This window comes from Macadamia integrifolia, chromosome 13 (genome assembly GCF_013358625.1).
Source record: "Macadamia integrifolia cultivar HAES 741 chromosome 13, SCU_Mint_v3, whole genome shotgun sequence".
Lineage (NCBI taxonomy): Eukaryota > Viridiplantae > Streptophyta > Magnoliopsida > Proteales > Proteaceae > Macadamia > Macadamia integrifolia.
This window is the reverse complement of record NC_056569.1, coordinates 18235464-18262863: the sequence shown is the minus strand read 5'-3', so window position 1 is coordinate 18262863 and position 27400 is coordinate 18235464. Positions and strand designations below refer to the sequence as shown.

Below are 27400 nucleotides of genomic sequence, written 5' to 3'. Positions count from 1 at the left end.
AAAAAAAAAAAAAAAAAGACCGTCAATCTGTAATGTTTGTCAACACTTTATTATAATGTTTGTCAACACTTTATTATAATTGAAAGCAGTGACATTGATTTCTGTTTATAATATAAAATTATGAAAAAATATGCCAGAAAAATTTTTATTTCATATGTAAGCAATAAATTGACATTCATTTCATTGAGTTGCAACCTTTTTCTTTATGGATTACTCTTCCTCTGTATCTCACCAAGGCTGCAACTCAATACTACATGCACCAATAGTCAACCTTGATGTTGACTTAGTTTTGGAATGAACTGCTCTGTTGCCCATGAATCATTCTCTAGGAATATGTCTTTTTATTGCTATGAACGGAAAAAGAAGGTGATGATGGTACTGGGAATGTGATGGATGAGCTATTGAATATGAGATGAATTGATGCCATGATGGGTCTGTTAGCAGCATTTTCTTCAACACAAAGCAATCCAATGTGACTACATAAAGTAGACACAACAACATTTAACAGTCTTACACCAACAAGCATTGCTAATTTGATTTGCTATTGGAGTATGGTGATAGTTGAAAAGGGGAAGGCCCCTTACATAAGATGCGGATTTCGAATGAATTCTCCCAACTTAGGGGCAAGGGCTTAGGGGTGCAACAGGGCCGAGTTGGGTTGGGCTGGGCTTCTTAAAACCTTAGCCCAACCCTTAGTCCTCTTAACTGGGTCCAAACCCGCCCTAACCCTGACTCAGGGCCGCAAAACTTCAACCCAGGCCCTACTCTTCAGGGTTTAACCGAACCCTCACCCACCCTAATTGACCCTGATTTTTCAAGGTCAGGCCGGGATGACCCTGACCCTGACCCTGATTGACCCTAACCCTGATTTACCATCAAGGGTCGGGATGGCCCTGATTAACCCTGACCCTGACCCTGACCCTACAAAATATGAAATCACTTAAAAATAAAAAATATTCATAATAAAGAGAAGATAAAAAACACAAAGTTACAAATTACTTCTTATGAAGAGAACATCCTAAAGCAAACATTCAAATAATACAAATAACTCTAACTATTATGACAAACAAAGAGGAGATCATCCTAAGAAAATAAATAATCCAAAAAATTTCAATTATTTGTCATGATAAACAAAAAGATCATCCTAATAAGGCAAACTGCAAGAAAACTGAACCTCCACTTGATGAGAGTGAAAAAAAAACTTCAGGTTCAAGGATCAAGATTGGTAGAAAATCATTTTCTATCAATTTTCACTGTATTAAATATATATATTGATAATAAAAGTCGATAATAAATATTCATATCAACAATTACATATTGATTTAAGATGGTAATTTTAAAAAATATATTAATTATTTTTCATTTTATTAATAATAATTAATAAAATAGAATTTTTTTTTTTTAGTAGAAAAAGGAAAAGAGATCTTTTTTATTGATAAAAATGGTAAGAGAGATCGGTGAGATTGTGAGAAGTTACATTAGGAGTTTTGAGGTGTCAATGACTCAATGTGAAATAATATATAAAATTAGTTAAAATCAAGGTCACAACTAAGATCATAACTAGGGTCAACATCAGGGACAAAAATCATGGCCGAATAGGGCCAAAACTAGGGCAAAAAATCAGGGTAAAAAAATCAGGGCCGGGTTCAGGGCGGGCTGGGCAGGCTAAAGACATCAACCCTTACCCGCCCTGACCTTGACTCAGGGTCAAAATTTTCATGGCCAGGCCAGCCCTCAGGGCCAAAATTTTTGGGTTTGTACTTATTCGGGATTAGGGCAGGCCAAGGGTGGGTCTGGGCCGTCAAGGCCAAACTTGCTCCCCTACAAGGGCTTCTCCTTCTCATTTTTTTGGGGGAGTTGGATTTTCGGGGTTTCTACGGAACTTCCAAGATTTTTAGATCTTTTATGATTTTCAAAATTCATCATAGGTTCGGCACTTTCTAGCTTCTCTAGAGATTTCTAGGGTTTTGGAGATTTTTTGAAATGTTTCGAGATCTTTATTTATTATTATTATTATTATTATTTTTTGTGGAATTTTTAGATTCTGACATACTTTTGGAATTGCCGCAAGATGGGTCCTATTGGAAATTTTCTAAGAAAAGGAAATTTATAGGAATTTTTTGGGATTTTCTCCATTTTTTCAAGGAGATGATGCCTATTTATAGGGTTTAGGGGTTAGGACATGGAGGGAAATAAAAATTCTTAAATTTGGGAAGACCTCCACAAGGCTCTAGACGGATCCACCTAGGCCTCTGGGCTGATCCATGTAGGCTTATGTAGATTCTCCACTTAAACACATGTTTAACTGATAAGTCGGCATTTTTCAAGAGGGATTTGACAACTTCACAGGGTTTCGAGACTTTTGGAAGGCACTGCAAGCTATCCAAACTTTAGATTTAGATGTGTAATATTCAACGAAATCTTCTATAACGAAAGAATATAGCTCATTCTTGGCTTGAAAATTTACGAAAAACACAAAATGGGAGATTTTCCCTATTCTAATGAGGAATCAACTATCGTCTTCTTGTTCATTCCTACATAGTACTCAACACAAAGATGTCAATCATCAACATGTCATCACTGAACATTATGGATTCAAAAGTTTAAGTAGGCTGAAAAATACTAGGTTTTTTTGAAAATCAGATCCTCATTGAGGGTGAGAGTACAAGCTTCGTCCTCACCATAGTTCATGATTGTCAAAGAAGGACAAAATTAGCTAGCTACGCACATTGCCATAAGAAAAAAATTCATGTGTAACCTATGTTGATTTTATAAATCCCTCCAATAAAGGTTAAATATAGTGACGTAGAAAAAAAAATGATTGATTTTTCTTTAAGCCATATGGTGAAGGGGAAACCCCTTGATAGCGAGGCTTCAAATGTGTGGAAGAAATCCTAAAGGGTGTTTTGGGGAACATACTAAAACTTATAAGGGTTTGTGAACCATAAGATGGTGTGGTGAATCTTGCTACAATAGTGGAGGAAAACTTTCTCCTAATTATAAATTGGGAGGAGGTTGGCCACGCAGCATGCTTTCTTGGAGCTAGTGGCTTAACCAGTAGAGGGCTTGGGATGGCAGGGGCATGGGCCTTTTCCAAGGGGGTAGAACACAATGCTTGGCACAACATTAATGTGCCCACCTTTTTCCCCGATAGATTACGGAGTAAATTTTTCTCTCTCAAGTAAAGGGTGAAGAGAGAATCTCTTCATCCACCATGATTTGATGTGATTGAACTCCTAGAGAAGTGAGTCTTTATTAACTCCCACTAACCTTCTTTTATCAAAACGCCCGTTCCAGTATACCCTTTGAAGTTTGATAGTATAGCATATCTATGAAAATTGTGCAGGGTGCGGGGTAGAGGTTGGTTTAGGAACTGAGGGGTTTTAATTGGGAAAATTTCATCTGATTGGCTGCTCTCTTTGGGCAGGACCAAAATCATTCTAATTGACCAATTGGTTCCAACATTTGGAAATAATAATGGGGAGGTTGGGTTAGGGCCTAGGGGTGTCAATTGGAATGATTTTCAGCTAATTGGTTCAAATTTTTTTTGAGGTTAGGATCATAATAATTTCAATTAACAATGAGATGGTCTGATTTTGATTCTTAATCGTTCCCAAAAACCAAAACACTAGTTTAAAAAAAAATAACAAATAAAAATTTTAATCTATAAATTGAGCCCAAAAAACAAAAACACTAGTTTAAAAAAATAAAAATAAAAATAAAAATTTCCATCCGTATAATGAGCCAAAAAACACAATCTATCAAAAAATTAGACAAAAAATCTATGAAATATAAAATCCGTTGATACAATTGTACATTTTGACATCGTATTGGTATTGACCAACAATGATATCGATATTTGATCTCTCCGAATTGATTACTGAGTATCTTCTATGAGATAAAATCATAAAGACAATATACTTTGTTTGTAAAAATATAAAAATAAAAAATGATAGATACGCATTGATCCAATTCAATTTGAATCGATAATAGATCGATATCAACATATATCAATATCAACACTAATATTGGTTACTAAATCGATGGTTCCAGTCCCATGTTAATGTCAATTTAGAAGAAAAAGTCAAAATTGAAAAGGTGGTTGATTTTTATAATACTATTATTAGAAGATAAACTTGTTATGAAATTCGAAAACTCCGATTATGATCAGGAGCGCTCCAGATCCCCAATATCCATAGGCTCCGTTTGATTGCAATTAAAATTTAAAGGGAATGGAAGTGAAATTTTCATACTTTAAAAAGAGATGTTTATAATCATTACCCCATATGATCGTATAAACTACTTAATTTTTAAACCATATTTAGTAATGATATATTTTACATATTATAGCAAAGGTTTTCGATGTGAAGTAAAGTGAAATTTTATAGCCAAATATGAGTTTTTTTTTTTTAATGAATATGTAATGATTTGAAATTAATGTTAAATCAGATGGACAATGATTAAATATATTTCTTTTTTAAGTATGAAAATTTCCCTTATTTTTCATTTAATTTTCCTTACAATCAAAAATAGCCGTAGAGAAAAATTTTCATGGAAGCTGAGATGGACCCACTGGTTAAATAAACCAAAATTATCTTATAATTACATGTCGGAAAATGGGTGGGACCCATAAGTCAAATAAATACAAAATTGTGGTATGATTACAAGTTGGAAGCTGAGTGGGGCCCAGTGGTCAAAAAAATCAAAATTGTGGTATAGTTATGATCTGAGAGTTATAATTGGAGATTGATAAAGAAAAAAGAGATAGTTGTAGAAGGATTGGACAATTATAGTAAGGAAAGTTACATGACTATCCATTTATGGGTTTCACTTTACAAAATTGTCCAATATGTGTTTCAGTTAATAATAATCTACAAAAGCAACTTTGGGTTTACAAAACTACCCAAAACAGTGATTTTTCCTCAACTATGTTTATTTTTTTACCATTTTATCCCTGATTTTTTGCTCCCTACCTTCTCCTGTCGCAATGCCCCTCTGATCACAGGGCACCGGCAGCCATCCCAGGGCAGTAGCCGTGGTCATGAAGGGGTTTTAGAACCTACATTTGCGGGTCACTGTTTATTAAGAAAAAATTGAAGTTGCAGTGTCAAGGATTTAGGCCAGGGTTTGCCATTCATTGTTCCGGCATTTGGACCTTATAAAAGTGATAGCCGGAGGGAGAAACACCTTCACCAGTGTTGTTTGGTGCTGTAAACATCTATTATGGCCATCACAATGGTGGATTTTGGAACCTGCAAATCGCTTTTATGGAGGTATATTGGTAGCTTATTTCTCTCTGCACCACCTCCTTTTCTTCTCCTGTGCTGTGGACCTCCTATCTCTCTCTCTCTCTCTCTCTCTCTCTCTCTCTCTCTCTTTATCACACCTTGCAAAAGAGAACAACAGAGCAGCCGTGGTTCTTTCTCTCTCTCTCCGTCCATCACACATTGCAACATCAAACAACAGAGCAGTCGTGGAGAAAGATGTAGAAAGGACAGCAAGGACTGAGTGGGGGTGTCGATGGAGGAAGGCAGCAAGGGAAGGATGGATGTGATTAGGGGTTGAAAGATTGGAATGCTGGAGGTTGGGCAATGGATGATGGCAACAACGAGAGAGAGAGAGAGAGATAGATGCAGAGAGGGCCGGTTGTGGATAACAATGGCGAAGGGAAGCAAGGGAGGGATGGATGTAGTTAATGGTTGAATGATTGGAGTGATGGAGGGTCGGCGAAGGATGATGACAGCAATAGGGGTGCGAAGCTGCAACCATATTTGCAGACGGAATGGGGTAGGGTGAGAGTGGGTGTTGTTCGAAGAAGGAATTGAGGAGGAAGAAAATGCCGATAGTGATGCTCAGGGGTTGGGGCACTCACAAATAGGAATCTCCTCAGCAGATCATTGGTAAAATCCATTTCAGCTTATCCATCAGAACCGGAGAAAAATTGCCAGAAATGGAAAAGACGCCATTAGAGAGAGGAGAAAATTTTTAGGAAAGTAAGACGTGGGGTAGGGCAGGTTGGAGAAGAAAACAGAGGGATGCAGAAGTCGAGGATTGCGGAGGTAGAAGATATCGGATAAATCACCGGGAAGGGCGGGGTTGGGGTGGAGGTGAGTGGGATAGGGGGCAGGGGCAGGGGACGATGAGGGTTGCAGGGAAGATCAGATATCGGAGAAAGTAGGGTGTAAGAAGTAGGGGGTAAAATGGTAAAAAAAAAAATATGGCAAAGGAGAATCACTGTTTTGGGTAATTTTGTAAACCGAAACCTAAATTTGTATATTGTTGTTAACTGAAACACAAATTGGTTAATTTTGTAAAGGAAAACTCAAAAGTGGATAATCATGTAATTGTCCCATTATAGTAGTTGTATAGTATATAATAGGAGCGGTCTTTACACTCTCCGTGCCTCTGTCTGTCAACTCTATTACACTCTCCCTCCCTCCTCTCTTCCTCTCTCTCCGTAACCTCTAGATCAGATATGATTCACATAAAGATGACATCTTCTTCTCTCAAATCTATAGTTTGGTCGGATGAAAAGCTGCATTCCAAGGTAGTTGCAGAGAATAACTATATGATACTTGATGGTGATGGTAGACAAGAACAAGATCGTCCTCCTTGAAAAATACAACAAAATTATTGGAATTGAATTTAATTCGCAAGACATATGATACATAATCAATAACTCATAATTAACATAAGTTTATCTTTTTCTATTGATTTCCTCCTATGTCTCAAAGTTATCTCGTAAATCGTACTACTGTAGACTTTCATGATATGTAAAATGTAATATAAGGGTATTTATAGGCAACTTCATATTGATTAGAGTGAATGAAGATCAGTTCTATGAATACTTATTTTGTTATGAAAATAAATCATTTCGATCATGCATAATAAATGTCTAGAAGGTCCCATGAAAATAGTGTTGCATAAAAATAAAAAAATATAAAAAAGGCAAGCTAAAGGGGAAAATCTTATTGTGACCAAGGTAATGAACTAAGGAGTTGTAACTTTACTGTTTTGCCCCTTTTAAGATAACAGCCTTTTTTTTCAATGAGAGTATATAATGCAATTTCATGTAAAAACTGAATGAAATATTGCATTAGAAAAACTTTCAAGTTTTTAATAAAAATCCTTTGTTACCCTTACATTAAATATTGTACTATAGAATTTTCTTAATAAGATAAGGGGCAATTAAAAGAGGGTTACAACTTCTTACTTCACCACTTTGGTGACAACAAGCTGCAAGATAATGTAATTTTTTTTATTTGGTTATGTACTGAATTACAAGGTCATACATTAGTGGTGTGTCTAGATGATTAATTATTGAAGTTTCCATCATGGGTTGTTGTTTAACCATAATTTCGCAACGGATTCAGATCGAGTGGGGAACTTTTCCATTCGGATCCAAGAGAATAAAAATAAATTCAAGATAATATATTATGGTTACTTTAGCACCGCAATCAAAGTTCCTCCTTCAGATAATAGCTTTTCTCGGTTGAACAATAGGTATTGAATCCTTTCAATACTTTGAATTTTCAATCTATGTTCAATGGAGGAGAGAGCAATTTTCACAAAAAACTAAGGTTTTACAAACTCTACTTTCTCTTTCACACACACGCACAAGAACACGCACTCACTCATAATGGAGAAAGGGAAGAGAGAAAAACTTTGGCTAGGGGAGGAAGAGCCCCAAAATCGTGTGGAGCTCTCTCCCCTTGCCCCTTTTATTATAAATTTCACATTTTGGGGAATATTCCCTTTGTCATTCTATAGTTTCTTAAATACTAAGAATTTTAAATTTTGGTGACGAGAACACTAAGATAATTTGGGTTCCTCCTCTCTGGTTGTCTAATTCCATCATGTAAAAGTGTAGATGAAAGAGGCCGAAGGGTTTCAGAGAGAGCAAGAAAGATTTCCCGCATCTTAGAGAGATCCTAGCACGTTAGAGTTTGTTCAAAGTTTTGACCAGACACATGAGTTTCATGTAACTTGGCTATATATAATACCGGCTCTCATGATAAGCTAAGTATAACTACAATCTATCTCCCCTTTCTATTTCATTGCGTGTTCATAGTTTTTAGGATAAAAATCTTCTGCAATTCCCATCTCATGTAATACCGTGCATTATCCCCTGCGGAAGTCGACACGTGGACATTCTGTATTGAATGGCTCAAATTAACCCTATAGTGAAACAACCTAAAAGCTGTGATTCTCCAGCTTAAAACGAACCGAGTCGGTTCATGTTTCTTCTTTCTCTCACTTTCTCTCTCTTCTCGTTCATGGTTTCCTTAATTTGCTTGGAATTAAAGCTCTATGGTCTGTAGCCCTTTTTTTTTTTTTTTCACATGAAAACTGAAGACTACATTGCAAGAAAAGAGCACCTGGCTCTGTACTGGAACGTGCTTCTGCTATTTCTTTCTAACTGTTCCATGGTTCCCATGGAACTTACTTGGATATCCAAGGCCTAAGCCTTCCTTCTGTAACCCTTACTAACCTTCTGAAACCCAACATGGAAAGTCCCTCCTCCATTTTCTAATTTCTTGCATATTGTTGCTTTTCTTTGAGGTAACTCAATGTGTTCTTCCTGAACTCTGAAACAATCCCAAAATCTGTTGCTTCTTCAATGGGATCTTCAAGAGCGTTTCTTCTGCTATTTGTTTCATTATTTCTCTTCATCCCCGTTACCCATCAATTACAATCCTCTCAAACCCAAGTGCTGTAGCAGCTAAGAAAACAATTGGAATATGCCAAATCGATGGAAGTTTGGGATACGAACAGTGAAGACTTTTGCTACTCACCTTCGTCTCCACAGCTAACCATTGCATGCCAAGACAACTCTGTCACGGAGCTGAAAATTATGGGTGACAAGCCCGCCAACGTTAGTAAATTCGACGGATTTGCAATTCCCAATCAGACTTTATCTGCAGTTTTCTCCATTGATTCCTTGGTCACAACCCTGTCAAGGTTAACCAACCTGAACAGAGAGAGGGCAGAGAGGGCAGAGAGGGAGAGCAGCGTTACGGCAGAGGGACAGCCGAGTTAGGGCAGAGAGAGAGGGTCGAGAGAAGGAATGGATAGAAATCTCCTAGGTTTTGAAGACCGGTTGGGTATGAATAGTTGACTTGGTTCGGTTTAAGCTGAGAACCATGATTTTGGGTTGTTTCACTTGAGGGTTAATCTGAGCCGTTCAATCTGAAATGTCCACGTTTCAACCTCTGCAGAGGGTATTGCACGGAATTACAAGAGATGGGAATTGTAAAGGATTTTTATCCTAATTTTTAACTTAAATTTCACATAATATATGAGATTTCTTTAACCATAATTGTTTGTTTGCAGATGCCAACATCAAGTCTTTTCATCTAGGTAATGGAGGGAACTATTGGCACAGACACAAGCTTGTTAGTTAGGAGTCTAAATATTATTCATAAGGATTAATTTTTGGTTGCCTCTATCGAGAGAGGGGAGACCAATATTTTGTTTATTAGAATATGTAGACCACTGACCTGCAATAATTTCATTCTTTGTTTCATCCCTTCTTCAGGTGCAAGCAATGATCCCATTTCAGGTTATCACGATGTCAGCTCCTTTGGTTCTCAGTTGTTTCTATTCTTTTCACTTAGTTTGTCTAGGCCTAGTTCTTTTTGGTGGCATCTTCGCTTGTAATATTTATTTTATTTTATTTTATTTTTTAGTATTTTAATATTTTTATTAATTCACGGAAAAAAATTCTTTGTCTTGTAATATTTTTTTATTTTATTTATATACGCTTATTCACCCAAAAAAAAAAAGGTCCATCTGTGATGTTTGTTAACACTTTATTATAATTGAAAGCAACTACATTGATTTCTGTTTATAATATAAAATTATGAAAAAATATGCCAGAAAAATTTTTATTTCATATGTAAGCAATAAATTGTCATTCATCCCATTGAGTTGCATCTTTTTTTCTGTATGGATTACTCTTCCTCTGTATCTCACCAAGGCTACGACTCAATACTATATGCACCCATAGTCGACCTTGATATTGACTTAGTTTTGGAATGAACTGTTCTGTTGCCCTTGAATCATTCTCTAGGAATATGTCTTTTTATTGTTATGAATGGAAAAGGAAGATGATGATGGTACTGGGAAAGTGTTGGATGAGCTGTTGAATATGAGATGAATTGATGCCATGTTGGGTCTGTTAGCAACGTTTTCTTGAACACAAAGCAATCCAATGTGACTACATAAAGACACAACAACCTTTAACAGTCTTAGACCAATAAGCATTGTTAATTTGATCTGCCGTCGGAGTCTACTGATTAGTTGAAAAGGGGGAGGCCCCTCGCTTCAAATGCGGATTTCTAATGAATTCTCCCGACTTAGGGGGCAAGGACTTCTCCATCTCATTTTTTTGGGGGAGTTGGATTTTCTGGGTTTCGGCGGAACTTCCAAGATTTTTAGATCTTTTGTGATTTTTGAAATTCGACATAGGTTCAGCACTTTCTGGTTTCTGTAGGGATTCTTCTTCTTCGTCTTTTTTTTTTTTTTTTTTTTTTTGAGATTCTGACAGACTTTTGGAATTTCTGCAAGGCTTCGGGGCCTTTCGGAAATTTTCTAAGAAAAACGGAATCTATAGGAATTTTTGGAGATTTTCTCCATTTTTCAAGGAGATTATGCCTATTTATAGGGTTTAGGGGTTAGGACATGGAGGGAAATAAAAATTCTCAAATTTGGGAAGACCTCCACAAGGCCGTAGGCAGATCCCCACCTAGGCCTCTGGGCTGATCCCTTTAGGCTTATATAGATTCTCTACTTCAACACATGTTTAAATGATGAGTCGGCATTTTTCAAGGAGAATTTGACAACTCGACAGGGTTTTGGGACTTTTGGGAGGCATTGCAAGCTATCCAAACTTTCGATTTAGATGGGTAATATATCAAAAAAATCTTCTATAACGAGAGAATATAGCTAATTCTTGGTTTGAAAATTTACAAAAAACACAAAATGGGAGATTTTCCCTATTCTAGCGAGGGATCGACCATTGTCTTCTAGTTCATTCCTACGTCATTGACTAATACTCAACACAAAGACGTCAATCATGAACATGTCATCACTAAACATTATGAATTCAAAAGTTTGGGTAGGCTGAACCGCTGAAAGATACTAGGGTTTTTTTGAAAACCAGATCCTTATTGAGGGTGAGAGTGCAAGCTTCATCCTCACCCATAGTTCATGATTGTCAGGGAAGGACAAAATTAGTAGCTACACATGCATTACTATAAGAAAAAAAATTCATATGTAACCTATGTTAATTTTATAATCCCTCCAAATAAAGGTTAAATACAGATACAGAGAAAAAAATGACTGGTTTTTCTTTAAGCCATGGTGAAAGGAAATCCCTTGATAATGAGGCTTCAAATGCTTGGAAGGATACCTAAGGGGTATTTTGTGGAATATACTAAAACTTATAAGGGTTTGTGAACCTTAAGTTGGTTTGGTGATGCTTGCTATAATAGTGAAGAAAAATTTCTTCCAATTAAAAATTGGGAGGAGATCGGGCACAATGCATGCTTTCTTGGAGCTAACGGCTCAATCAATAGAGGCCTTGGATCCTTGCGATGGGAAGGGCATGGGAACTTTTCATAAGGGGTAGGAGAAAGAAAAACATAATGTTTGGCACAATGCTGATGTGCCCAGCCTTTTCCCCTAATAAATTATGGAGTAAATTTTTCTCTCTCAAGGGTGAAGAGAGAATCTCTTCTTCCACCATGATTTGATGTGATTGAACTCCTAGAGAAGTGACTTTTTAATAACTCCCACTAATAACTTTCTTTTGTCAAAAGCACCCGCTCTGGTGTACCCTGCCATAGTTGGATTAAGAAATTCTCTATTCACCATCGGGTGAAGAAAAAGTCGACCAATAAAATGGGCTCTACTACCATGGAAGTTTGCTAGTATGGTCTACGGGGTAGAGGTTAGTTTAGGAACTCAGGGGTATTAATTGGGAAAAATATATCTGATTGGCTACCTTCTTTGGGCAGGACCAAAATCATTCTAATTTACTAATTGGTTCCAACATTTGAAAATAATAATGGGGAGTTTGGGTTAGGGCTAGGCGTGTCAATTGGAAAGATTTTCAGCTAATTGGCTCAATAATTTTTTTTTTTTTAAGGTTAGGATCAAAATAATTTCAATTAATTAATCGGTTCCAAACCTTGGGATCAGTACCGATTAACACTGAGATGGTCTGATTTTAATTCTTAATCGGTCCAAAAAAAACAAAACCCTAGTTTAAAATAAATAAAAAAATAAAAATTTTAATCTATAAATTGAGCCCAAAAAACTAAAACACTAATTTAAAAAATAAAAATAAAAATTTTATTGTATATAATGAGCCAAAAAACACATCTATCATAATCTATGAAATATAAAATCCGATGATACAATTGTACATTTTAACATCATATTGGTATTGGCCGATACAAATATTCAGGTGAACATGGACTTTCTGTCCATCACAGCTCACCAACTACTCTAGGCAGTTGTTGTTCAACGTATACAGCAATGATAATTTTATAATACAATTATTAGAAGATAAAGTTGTTATGGAATATGAAAACTCCGATTATGATCAGGAGCGCTCCAGATCCCCACTGTCCATAGGGAAGATTTTTCATAGAAGCTGAGTGGGACCCATTGGTAAAATAAACCAAACGAAAATTTACCATCACTCCCCTGGCTCCGTTTGGTATCGTTCTAAAAAAACGTTTCTGGAGTTTTTTGTTCTATTGGAACGAAAAAACGGAATCTTCTGTTTGGTGCACTTATGGTCCGTTTCTGTTTTTTTGGAACAAAAACTGAAAAAACGAGATTGGACAGAACTCCATTTAAAAGAAAGAACTCCAAAATGGAGTTCCGTCTTCCCAGTTTCGTTCCATTTTACAAAAAAAAAAAAAAAAATTCCCGATAAAAATCTGAAATTTTGAAACACAATTTTTTCGTTTAAAAACTGCATTTTGACACAGAAACTGAAATTTTTGTTTTTGACAAGAAACGGCGTTTCTAGAACAGAAACGATACCAAACGGAGCCTAAGCCTAGTACAGAGTTACATAAAAATATATACTTATTTATTCTTTTATTTTTATCCCATCCGCCAATCTAATTTATCTAGTAGTTGGAATTGAGACCGTATCGGTTTTCTGATCTTCGGATTGGGTTCAATCTTGGTTGATATCAATTCTGCCGATTTCAATCTATCAAATAACTTTGGATAGGATTGGATTGGGCTCATTTACCATTTTCTTTTTTAAATTATTTTTATTACTTTCCTACCTTTGGGTCGTGCTAGTGGATTAGTATGGGATTGGTCTTAACTCTCGACCGATATCAATCCAATTCATGCGATCAGATTTTTGAAACCATGGTCTCAGCCGATATTTAATGGGGTCAATATAAATCTCAGTGGTACATTCAATAGGAAAAACTGATTTAATTGGTGATCCACTGGTAGGGGGGGAGGGGAGGTAAAAACTGAATATTTTCAATAAAAGTAAATCTGTCCAATTCAAGGCCAATTTAGGCCAATTTAGATGGGCATTGATCTTGATCCGATGACCAAAATTAGAATCCTTGGCTGAGACCCATACTGATATGGGGCTCTTCTACGACACAGCAAAGGTGGCAATGCACCTCAGATAGCCTGGAACACCTCGAGGCATGCGCCCATGTGTTGGGGTCCATGCATAAGTGTTCCAAGCCATCAAATGTAAGTTGCCACCCTTGTCACATCATAAAGGAGAAACATAATTTCAAAAAAATAATAATAATAATAATAACCACATTAATTTGTTATTATAAAAAACTATATTATTAGTGGGAGGAGTGATTTTCAACCAGCATTTTCTTTCTTAGCTCCGTAAAGCAATTTTTGAACCACTCACATTAAAAATGGAGTGAGAAGCTGCTTGCTCTTTCCTGATTCAATAAAAGCAATTTTTAAACTAATCGATTTAAAAAAAGATCAATGGGTGAAAACTGAAAAGTAGAGATATTCTTAGTATTTAAAGAGAGCAGGGTAGGAAGAGATGTAAAAATCCAAAAACAAAGGAATAACATAAAAAAAGGAAAAATGTAGAGGAGTTTTTGTAAATTCTCAATTATCTCTTATGATTACACGTTGAAAATCAAAAGGGACCAAGGATTTAGGGGATGGTATTAGTATTAGTATTGGTATCGGTCTCTACCGATACCAATTTAGATCGGATGAAATCGGTGAGTATCATTCTATTTTACTCCTAATTTTCATAAAAAGTATTATTTCTTCCTATTTTACCCTTGAAATGATTTGAATAACTGATCATCGATCCAATATGGCCGATCCCAGGTTGACACTTGAAAACCATGGAAGGGATCCACGAGTCAAAAAGTTGGAAGCTGATTGGTTGTTTGAAATTTTCATCAGGTGAGTTGTTTGAAATTTTCTACCTAAAGAAAATGAAAGTGACAATAATTGATTTATATTAGGTTGCCCAAACTGTTGGGACAGTTACCTCAAGAATTCCTTTCTAGTAATAGTAGTATTGGTAGTCACTACTTATAAAAGAAAGTTTATGACAACCAGAGTTCATACTTACATAACTAAGAAGGTTCTCACTGTGTTCCAATCTGTTGTTTTTCCAACCGCTCACAATTTCCAAGAGTAAGACACCAAAACTAAAGACATCAGACTTAACATAAAAGAACCCATGCATTACATATTCAGGAGCCATATATCCACTGCATTCCATCTCAACACAGTTAGGTATAACAGTAAAGAAATCTTTTTTCCCATTTTAGTACATAGTGAATGAAATATATAATTAAAATATTTAACAAACAAAATTGTACTATTACATTAACCAAGGAGTTCAATAAAATGCAATTAATGTAAAAAAGCTTAGTGCCTATTCAAAAATATGATTGTTTTAGACTTGTTCACCTCCATCTATTATAATTGAAGAATGTATTGTCGATTTCTAGGACATTTAGTAAATTCTAGAATGATAGATAAGATAAATAGATTCATGAAATTTTCACTTACTATGTTCCAACGATCCTATTTGTATTTTGAGTTCGGTCAACATCAAAAAGCCTTGCCATGCCGAAATCTGAAATTTTTGGGTTCATATCCTTTTCTTACAAAACATTACTGGCTTTGAGATCTCGGTGTATAATCCTAAGTCGAGAATCTTCATGAAGATAGAGTAGCCCTCGAGAAACTCCTTTTATGATTTTGTGAAGTGTTTACCAGTCCAATTGTGCACGTTTAATTGGATCTACATGTTCACACATAAAAATTTCAAATTAGGATTCAGGTATTAGCGAGTAATCATCATCATAACAATTCCATATGCAGTTTCCTTAAAAAAGGAATTAATTGGATCTCAAGCTGAGCTTTATACTTAAAATATTGGATCCAAGATTTTCTTTGAGATAAAGATCTCATAGGTCCTCTATTGATTATCTTTTGTAAAATCAACGACTATACTTTGCATCAGATTTTCTGGCCAAGAACTTCATAAAATAGAAAGAGATGCAAATTGAAAGAGAAGCTAAATCGAGTCTAACCAAATATGAAGTGATCGAGGCTTGTATTTGGCAAGAATTCATAGATCAAGAGCTTTTCTTCTCCTCTTAAGCTGAAGCCAAGGAGCCTTACAAGATTCCTATGCTGTAATTTGGCCAATAATTCTACCTCATTCTTGAATTCTTGTTCACCTTGTCCAGAATTTCTAGAAAGCCTCTTCACAGCAACTTCTTGTCCATCAAAAGTCTACCCTGTATGCAATCTGTATTAGAGGATTCTAACAAAAGTTTGTACTTGTATGGAATGATTTAAAACTATGTTTAAGAATTCAAAGTGCAATTTTAAATTATATATGTTTAGAATTTATATACTTGCATCATAGTTTTGTTATCATTACCTTGTAGACAGGACCGAAACCACCTCGTCCAAGCTTATTCAAATCAGTGAAGTCGGTTGTGGCAGCTCTTATTATATCAAAGTCAAATTGTAAGGATTGCACATCCAAACCTTAATACCACAACACACCCGGAAAAAAAAAAAAAATCAATATTTTCCAAATAAAATGTATGATGAAAACATGCTGACAATTTTGTGATGAGAGCATAGGTAGTCAAAGATTTTATCTTTACTTTGAGCCAAACTAGTTCTCTAGGGAGTGCATTATGGTCCTCCCAAAGGATTTTCGATGGATCATTAGTGTCTGCCCCTAATAGATTGTGTTCCATAGATAGCTCATGTTGATTCCTCCCACAATCAACAAGATATAATAAAATCAATCCATTATCAATATTTTTCCTGAACACAAAAAATTTTGGAGACATGGGCACTTGAATAATGCAGAAGATAGAGAAGGATTTTGACTATAGTTGCTCACCATGATCAATTTCATTCCTCGATGGCTTCCACCTTCTATGAAGATATATACATATGATAACAGAAACAAGTATAACTGCTATTACTCCAGAATCAGAATAATAATGACAGCTTGTAATTGTTGCACAGTCCCTGCAAAAACCAAAATGTTAATTTTCTGTGAACCACAGTCTAATCACATCTCAGATTTTTTTTTTTTTTTTTTTTTTTTTTTTTTTTTTTTTTTTTTATGAATAAATATATTTAAGGAGAAGAATAAACAACAGAGAGGGGAGGGGAGGGGAAAGGAGAGGCGGGGGGAAGACTCACAGGAAGGCAAGCAAACGGGCGTAGCCAAACAAAAGGGTGGCACTACAAGGGGATACATTCTCCTTCCGGGGGGTGGGGGGGAAGGGCACTACAAGGGGGATAATGATGTTATTTTTTGCCCTCCCATTTTAAGGAGTTCCTGATGCCCATGTTTGGATAGGACCATGAGCTATCTGTGAGTTTAGGAATGCCTTTCTAAATCACAATCACCGCTAGTTATCTAATTTAAGATTCCATTAATTTTTTTGGTATGCCCATAGAGCAACCACTAAGTAAAGATTGAGCAATCCTAATATTTTTCTGTTTCAGTCCCTACTGAAATGATGCTTCAACTTGTTCTCTCTCTTTCTTTCTTTCATTTTTCTTTTTCTTTTTTTTTTTTTTTTTTTTTTTTTTTTTTTTTTTTTTTTTTTTGATGAATGGATAAGGAAAAAATAAATACAACTCCAAAGCCATATCGGTCTATCCAAGAGAAGACCTTGACAAAAGAAATGGAAACAACCAAATAAAGGGGAAAACAATGAAATCCCCCAGGAGAGGGGGACAAAACAGCCAACCAGAGAGGGGATACATGAAAGGTGTGGGTGTTTGTCGTTTCTATCTTGCTTCTAATAGCAGAAACTTAAGAATGATAGAACTCCTAATAGCCATACCTGGTGTATATGCTGGAGGTGATGGAGCTGGTGGATTTGCGGTAGGTGGTAGAGCTGGTTGATATGCAATAGATTATGGAGCTGGTAGAGCAGCAGTTAGTGTCCTGTTAAATCCTTTACTGTTACTGTTGTTAGCATTAACGGATAGAGCAGCGCGTAGAAGATTGTGGTTAGCTTGGTATGTGGTCCCAGTAGTGTAATTAACTGTTGGGCCGCAGGAGTTTGTAACATAGATTGGTTGTGCAATGCTTTGGCTCAACGACCAGAGGAGACTGAAAGAAAGAAGGATGATCAGCAATCTGGTGCAATGCATCGCTTGTGGCTGCTGCCGCTGCTGCTTGAATTTCTCTTTCACTATGATTTGTATAGATGTATATATCATCCATGACTGTATATGTGAAAAAGCTTTAAAGGCTTAGAGATTGGTTATTGTTGAAGACTTCTTTTCATCCAACATTCTCACTCCCCCCCCCCCCCCCCCCCACAAACCCCTCTCTTTCAAATGAGGAGTTAGTCAAGTCTTGTGGGCAAACTTCATTGATCATATTGGAGGGGAGTCAAGGACTGGAAGAGAAATGATTTATTGGTCTTTAGAAAATTAAGGTATACAGAATGAAATGAGAGACAATTTCTAATGCAAAAGGAAATGAAATAGTGATTCTTGGCATCCAAACGAATCTCCATTCTCCATTGCAAAGGGAAGACTTTGAATTCTTCTGCACATACTTGATGTTTTCATGTTTTTTTGGCGAATTAGTATTGTCATTGGAATATTATTTTTTCAGACATCACCAGGCATGTATTTTGCCATGTGATAAATGATGTGTGATATATCCATTCAGACCTTCATATAGAGAGATCACAAAATAGATTATCAAACATACCAAATTTTAGAGTGTATTTCAATTGCATACCTCCCATGTAATGGTAGTGCATCCTTAGTATGTCCATGTTTGTGTACCAGTACTCTACACAATATTATGCAGTCTCGCTAGATTTAAAAAACCCTAATAATAGATAGTTTTTCTTGTGATTTTAAAGAGAGGAAAAGTTTTTCATGGGTCCAGGAAAACTCGGTCTTTAAAGAAAAGGTCACATTCCTTTGTTACCTGGATAACTACCCTATTCTTCTTTTCTTATCTCACAAAACCCCACAAGTCATGCCACCACTCAAAAAAGTCAATGGTTGAATGGAATCAATGCAGCATGCAACTAAAATTTGAAGAGATCCAATCGTCCACCTGTATTATATAATAGCTTCACGCAAGCAAAAAGGATCTGTCATCACTTGTTTTTTTTTCAAACCCTCTCGTGGGGTCAAATTTAGTGGAGTACAGTAGGCATGAGATCCTACCCAAAAAATCTGACCTAAAAAATTTCTAAGCCCATAAAAAACTAAATGAAAGATTTGATAGTAGTGTTCATTTTGTGATTTCAATATTAGTTATCTTCTTAGTAATTAGTTATCCATTGGTTTCAATATGACTTATCTTTCTCTTACAATGATAAACCATAATTTTGTTACAAATTTAAAGTGATTTCGTTAAATCTTTCCTCACTATAATTTATAAATATAAGACTCTAGCAATGTATAATAGAGTAGAACATCACTGTTTATTTTCAATTTGTTTAATTCAAACAAGGTAAGGAAACTGCAGTCTCTCTCTCTCTCTCTTCCTCCCTCAATTAGCGTTTTTATTGTTTTGTAACTTGAATGTCACAAAATATAGAATTCCTTGATCATAATTGGTTTTTTGCAGGTGCTCCAACATCAAAGTGTTCTATCTCAGAGATGAGGGAGAGTATTGGTATGGACACAAGCTTGCTAATTGAGAATCTATGAACTATTCTTGAAGATCAATTTCTGCTCCAAATGTTCTTTCTGTATTAATACTAAGCAAATCATACTTTGATGCTAGCAAGTAGAAGGCTGCTGGTTCTCTCTCTTGTCCAGGGGGTGGGGAGGCCTATAATTCATTATTAGAAACAGAGTATACACTAACCTGCAATAACGGATTCAAGCAATGATCAAATTCCAGGTGATCAAAGTTTTAGTGTTAGTCTGTACTGTTTATCGAATTTTAATTAGAATTTAGAACACCCAAATTGGATTCTGCTTATAATCATTAAAATATGAAACAATATGTCAAGAGTCAAGAATCCTGCTTACAAGTAAGCAATATTTTCTCATTTCAGGATCTAATTATCTGTGATTTCACATCTTTTCTTTAATGTACTACCCTTCCTCTGTATCTCACCGAGGGTAGAACTCAGTGGTAGACTTTGGTGTTGACTTAGCTGTGGATGAAGATTTGTCTGCCTCGTCTCTGTTATAAACAAAAAAGGCAGGTGATAATGGTATTGCAAGAGTGATGGATGCGCTACTGAACATGAGATCAACTGATGCCATGGGGGGTCTATCAGCAACATTTTCTTGAACACATAGCAATGCAATTTGAATGCATCGCATCACTTCACTTATTGAACAATTTTCCCTCAAAGTTGAATCTATCAACTCTACGGCCGTGTTTTCCCTCCAATTTCTCCATGCCTACAGGAATTCATCAACATATGCATATGAAATCAATTAATTTGATTAAAAGAGGCAGAGAGATGTAGAGAGATTGGTTGATTGACTAGAGAAATTGTGTGAGTTAGATAGGATTTTACTACTTTTGGGGTTTTTCCCCCTTTCCAAGTTTCATTAGGTGAGTAGTTTGAGATGTTCTCTCTAAAGAAAGATAAGTGGAAATGATTTAGCTTAGGTAGTCCCATGGTTTTAAGTATCTCCGATACCGATACGATACCCTCCGATACGTATCTTAAATTTAGTCGGTCGATACGATACACACCGATACGCTACATTGAATTTTTTAAATCATTTCGTATCGATATATATCCTATAATACATACCGATATGCATCAATACACCACTAATACACATCGATACGATATGACATGCCTCGATACGACTCTATGAAAAATATAAAATTGATGTAAAATGTACATTTTGGTATGTATTGGTACGTATCGGTGAGTATCGGTATGTATCGATTGGTACATATCGGTATATATCAGCACGTATCGGTGAGTATCGATATATATATATCGGTACGTATCGGTGAGTATCGATACGTATCGGCGCTATGGTCATATAATGGCCAATATAGGTAATTTTTCAGGAAAAAACGATTTTTTGAAGGGTTTTTGTTCCAAAGTTGCTGTCAGCCATATTTCTCTCTAACTAAAGTGGAAATCAAGGTTGGGAACAAGGATTTTACATTTATGGGACAACTACAGACCTTGAATTCTTAGTACGATACCCTCAATTTAGTGTTTATGCATAATACATGTTATCAATAGCTTTTTTTAACAAATTCTTTATGCAAAAGTGTTTAAAAAAATGTTTCCTATCTATTTATGTGTGTATCTTTAGCGTATCTAAGTGTATCTCCGATACGATACGATACCCTCCGATACGTATCTTAATTTTGGCCGATCGATACGACGATCGATACCGATACTTTAATCCTTGGGTAGTCCCAACCATTGGGATAATGGAGATGGGCAGGTTACCTCAAGTTTCTTAGTAGTAGTAGTAGCAGCAGTGGTGGTGGTAGTGGTGGTGGTGGTCATTTCTTATTAAAAAGAAAGTATATCACATCCAAAGTTCATACTTACATGGCTAAGAAGGTCCTCATTGCGCTCAAATTGATAAAAACTGTTTTTCCGACCGCTCACAATTTCCAAAATTAAGACACCAAAACTGAACACATCTGACTTAACAGAGAAGAGGCCATGCAGCGCATACTCTGGAGCCATATAGCCACTGCATTACATCTCAATACGGTAAGTTATAACAGTAAGCAGATTTTTCCTTTTTAGTTCATAGTAAATGATATATGATATTCTTAAAACTGAACAAACAGAAGTGTTACAATTATATTAACCAGAAAAGTAAATGAAATGCAATGTAACAAACTTCAGCAATTTGAGCCAGGGGAGTGCAGGAATGCACATATGGTTCTTTTAGTCCTGTTCACCTCCACCAAGAATAACTGAAGAATGTGTTGTTGATTTCTAAAAAATTTAGCAAAATTCTTGAATGATAGCCAAGTATGATCAATAGGTTCACGGAATCTTCACTTACTATGTTCCGACAATTTTATTTGTATTTTGAGTTTGGTCAACTACAAAAAGTCTTGCCATTCCAAAATCTGAAATTTTTGGATTCATCTCCTCGTCTAACAAAACATTGCTGGCTTTGAGATCTCGATGTATAATCCTAAGTCGAGAATCTTCATGAAGATAGAGAAGCCCTCGAGCAATCCCTCTTATGATTTTGTGACGCTTTTCCCAGTCTAATTGTGTGCGTTTGATTGGATCTACATGTTCACACATAAAAAGATCAAATTAGGATTTAGATATTAGTGAGTAATCTTAATCACAGAAACTCCATATGTAGTTTCCAAAAAAAAAAAAAAAAAAAGAATTAATCGAATCTCATAGCTAAGCTTTATTCTTAAAATAAAGGATGCAAGAAAGTCTTTGAAGTAGAGATCTCATAAGTTCTGTATCAATTTTCTTCTGTAAAATCAAAGGTACTCTTCTCCAGCTAGACATCTTAATGGGCATTTTCTTTGCATTAAAAAAATAGACAGATAGAAGATATTTTTCTCCAGCTAGAACCTCAAATAACAGAAATAAATGCATTTGAAAGGGAAGCAAAGATAGAGTCAAACCAAATATGAAGTGATCAAGGCTTGCATTTGGCAAGAATTCATAGATCAAGAGCTTTTCTCCTCCTTTTAAGCTGAAGCCAAGGAGTCGTACAAGATTCCTGTGCTGCAACTTGGCCAGTAACACCACCTCATTCTTAAATTCTAGTTCACCTTGTCCAGAGTCTGTAGAAAGCCTCTTCACAGCAACTTCTTGTCCATTTAAAAGCTTACCCTGTATATTATATATTAGAGGATACTAGAAAAAAATGTGAAATTGTATGGGCTGATTTAAAAACCATATTTAAAAATTCAAAATGAAACTTTCTGCTGTATATGTTAGGAATTTGTTGCATACTTGCATCATAGTTTTGGATCATTACCTTGTAGACGGCACCAAATCCACCTTGTCCTAGCTTATTCATTTCAGAGAAGTTGGTTGTGGCAGCTCTTATTGTATTAAAATCGAATTGCAAAGATTGCACTGGATTGATCTCATCCACACCTTAACACCACCAACCCCAAATAAAATAAAATAAAATAAATCAATCAATACTTTCAAAATAGAAATGCTTTGATAAAAACAAGCTGACAATTTGTACACTAAGCACTAGCTGGCCAAAGCTTTCTTTCCTTGGAATCAGACTAGTTCTCTGGGGAGTGCTGTATTATGTTTCTCCCAAGATATGTTCCAATGGAAATAAAATATTTTCCCCTAATAGTTTGTTCTTCCTTACACAGCCCCTCTAGATTCCTCCCTCAATCAAAAGAATATAATGAAATCAATCCATTATCAATGTTTTTCCTGAATAAAAAAATTTTGGATACATGGACAATGTAGAAGACAGAGAAGGATTTAAAGAATAGTTGCTCACCATCAATTTCTCTCTTTGGCTTCCGCCTTTTGAAAAAACATATACACAGGACAGAAACAAGTATAAGTCCTGTTATTGGCAGGACGACGGCAATAATGACAGTAGTTGATGAATTTTTTCTATTCCCTGCAAAATCCAAGTTGTCTCTTATCATGTCTGATCCATGGTTCTTGACATATACATCGACGAATATGTTAATTTGTTACTGTTCTCTTTAAAAGATTTGGGGGGGAGGGGAAGTGTGTTTCAATCTTGTTTCTAATGGAAAATGAAACATGGATCAGTATTGACTAGAGCTCCTAAAGGCATAAAGAGCTCCTAAATGCATAAACATACCTGGTGTTACTGTATTGTTTGTTGGTGAAGAAGGAGGTGTAAGAGAAGGAGTTGCAGGAGATGATGGAGGTGGTGGAGCAGCAATTGATTCATAGAAAGCATCATTGAGCTCATATCTCAAATTACAGCTGGGCATGAGAACTCTCCCACCTTGCTTTCCATTGCAACAACTTGGGATATTGGAAACAGCCCCAACTAAGCATCTATAGCAATCATTCTGAGATATATCAGGAGTACACTGCACCAACCCATATATCTTCTCAAAGCTGCTTGTATAATTTGCAGCCCCAGCTGCAAACAGACTGGTAGAAGAGCCAAAGGCTGCCTGGTTCACAAGGCTATTCATTAAATCTCCCAAAGTCTGATTAAACTGATCTGGGTTGGGCACATCATTGACATTGGACAAAAACCAAGTTGGAGTTTCTTGCATAGTTGAGAAGATGAACTGATCCGAGTACCTTAACATACATAAATCATACCATATTGTTGCTACTGTCTGGTTTGGACAGTGATTTGTGACATCGGCAGCAGCCTTTTTAACACAATTTTGACATTCTTGGGAGGAAATATCGCCTCTGCAGAGCAAGAGACCGTAGATTGTGTTCAAATTCTTGACAATTGTTGTGTTGTAGAATCCAGTACTGTTGATAGCATTAGAAGATAGCGAAGAGAGAAGAAGATTGAGGTTGGATTGGTATATGCTGTTAGCAGTGTAATTATTTCCTGAGCAGTCGTTGGCTGCATAGTAAGGTTGCAGAGTGCTCTGGCTCAAAAAACAGAGGAGACTGAAAGAAGGAAGGAGGAGAAATCCAGTGTAATCCATTGTTTGTGGATGTTGCTGGAATTTCTTTCTGATTTGTATAGATGCATCATCTATGTCTGCATCTATGCAGAAGGTTTAAGGCTTAAATTTTTCTTTTTCAATGTAAATTTAAAATAATTGTGGAAGTTTTTCTTTTCTTTCCTTTAGGAAGCATAAGGAACTGGAAAGGGTAGTGTCCCATTTTTTAAGAAGAGAATAATTAGTTATTGATCATTAGAAAATGAAGATAAATATAGAGGAAGGAAGATGGGTTGTTAGGAAATAAAAAATTTATTATTAACTCCATCACCTTATATGAATAATCTTCAATGGGAGGGGATGGAAGACTTTGAATTTCTGCACGCGCTTTAAGAAGGATCTTTAATTAACATGCGAAACTCCCCCGAAACCAAAGAAAATAATATATATATTTTAATTGGTAAAAGCCATTCCGGTGAACGAAGAGACAAGTCAAAGGTTGAATGGCATGGATGAAGGATAAGATATAATAAGATATTTTTGCTTCCACTTTTTTAAAATATATAATTAAAAAGGAAAAACAAATCATGGTTTTGCATAGGAGAATAGGATAGGCAGACGGCCCGTAGTGCTATTTTGGTTAATTTCAGATGTCAAATTCAACCATAGTATATACGCTTTCGTTGCACAGTTTTCCTTTCCTTTTAGTAATCTAGATTTGTTTAATTTTTTTTGTTTTTTCAGTAATATATATATTTATATATTATTAATTCATTATGAAAAAAAAAAAAAACCAGAAATATATATATAACAAAGGAATCCGCACATGGATGGTGCAGATTCTTTTCCCTTTATTTAATTTTAGGAAAAAGAAAAATAAGTGTTAGGCACACCTAGACACATAAGAAGTGGAATGAGGTTGATAAAAGTCGCTTTTGCCTTGGCTTCACTTCTCCATATGTCTATGCGTATCCAACACCATCGGATAATGTTCTTTCTCCCTTAATTTTATTTTGATGCGTTTCATAAAGTAAGAATTCAAGTGGATTCAAACTTGAAAGAGGCTGCTAAGATCTCTTGTAGTTTTTATTGGCAAGAGATACTGTGACGATCCCAAACCTAGCCTAGGATTTTTAGGCATAAATGTTCACAAGATCTTTAAGTTTTAGGTATTAATAAACTAGAGTAGCATCCACACACAACATAAGTGCAAGCAAGAGTTAAATAAACTAATGTAATATTAAATTCAAAGTTCAATTATTTATTTAAATTTTTAAACTTAAAGTTATGTTGAATTAAATTACGTCTTCATAGTCTAAAATAAAATCTACATAAAATAAAAATAAAAATTAGTGTTTTTTTCCAATCCATAAGCAAAGTTCTGTTGTTGATTAATAATAGGTTCAACATTCAAGTCCTCTCCATATTAGTCTTCACCACATCATCTATAAGTTATGAGGGTAAGTTGAAACTTAATAAGTACAACCACAACACTGAATAGACTTAAAATCATGATCATATAATCAATATCATGAAAGACATATATAGTATAATATAAAAAATTTCAAGAAAACAAAAAATTAAGCATACCACACCTACTTACATTACTACATTTATATCGTCACATAACTAAACAATGAATTAACAATATCATCCATGAAATAACTAATGCAACATAGTACCACATTGCTTCCACTTAACATACAGAAACTTGTAGAAGCTATCTAGTGTTTTCGACTTCCCAAAGACTAAGTCATACCACCTGAATGTCAAATAACAATTGGTAGATCCTGCCGAAGGTAGGTTTTGTCATCTTTTTTTTTTTTTGTTAACCAAGGTGTTCAGGTAGATTGCGTCATCTAGTAGTTCATAGTTCCACTAAGAAAAAATCCAATGAACCAAACCTCACATTAACATTATAATGTTAATATTGATAAGACAAGAAATTCAACAATGTTATCCAAGAACAAATTCAAGTGTTATCAATACTTCTATTCTCCCATAGTCAGTCTTTATGTGAACATGAAATTAACTTCAATTTTTATTAAAAATCACCAAAACAACAACTATAAATAACAGATCAATGATCAAGGAAGTCTCACATCCCTCATCAATCAAAGCCGATAATGTAAAGTATCATTACTGTAACAAATAATGCATTTTATACATGAATGTAGTAAAATTATATAAACCAAGATTAAGAGAATATATGCATAAACAAAAACTCATGTGGTATAAGAATCATTTAATGCAGATAGTACATTACTCTATACAATCATAATCACAACTTAATCCATAGTATTAGTACTTATATTATGTGGTCAATGCTCAATTTAAAAAATTCTGCTATACACATAATGCAAATTATGGAATAAAATTCAATTCGTTTTTTATTCTCTCATGTATATAATTTAAGGTGTACAACATTAGATTGATAAAACATCATGAAATCCAAGATTTGGAACAGATTTAGTATTCATAAAATTTTGTTTTGCTCCCAGAAACTTACCGTCATAACTTATAAATAATGTTGATGAAGACCATTGTGGAGACTGGAGAGGAAGAGAATGTTGAACATATTATTGATCAACAGAACTTTGCTTATGGATTCAAAGAAAACAATAATTTTTATTTTTAAATGATGCAGATTTTATTTTAGAATTTGAAGACGTAATTTAATTCAATATAATTTTAAGTCTAAAAATTTAAATAGATAATTGAACCTTGAATTTTAATATTACATTAGTTTAATTAAATCTTGCTTGCACTTATGTTGTGTGTAGATGCTACTCCAGTTCATTATCACCTAGAACTTAAAAATTTTGTGATCATTGATGTCCAAAAACCTTAAGCCGGGTCTAGGTTCATCACAGAGTCTCTTGCCAATAATTATTTTTGGACTAATCCAATTTGGATCCTGATACCCTTAAACAGATACAAATGCAAATCAAACTCATTTTTGTATTTTACTTTACTTTTACATCCCAACCGTTGGTGTTTTATCGGAAATGTTACCAATCAAACCTTTATGGCTCCACTTAATTGCAAGGGGAATTAAGGACTCAAATCCTCTCCAGCCACTAGGACGCTCAGTGCGATATTCAAAGCATGGCATCCGTCAACTGGGAGGGCCCGAGCATACACCCTAACATACAAGCACTCACCCCCAAGTCTTCCCAATCGTTAGATGCATGTTGGGCATCCTAGCGACTGGAGAGGATCTGGATTCGAGAATTAATGGGAACGGAAATGAAATTTTCAAACTTGAATCATTCCATATTGATTATCCCATGTGACTAACACTAACTC

At 35.4% G+C, this 27400-nt stretch overlaps 2 pseudogenes; both read right to left on the bottom strand.

The window, feature by feature from the left end:
- Window positions 1-14438: 14438 nt before the first annotated feature.
- LOC122059063 lies at window positions 14439-17767 on the bottom strand (annotated as a pseudogene).
- Window positions 17768-19620: 1853 nt separating this feature from the next.
- The window catches only part of LOC122059062, a 20983-nt pseudogene continuing 13203 nt past the window's right edge, over window positions 19621-27400 (bottom strand).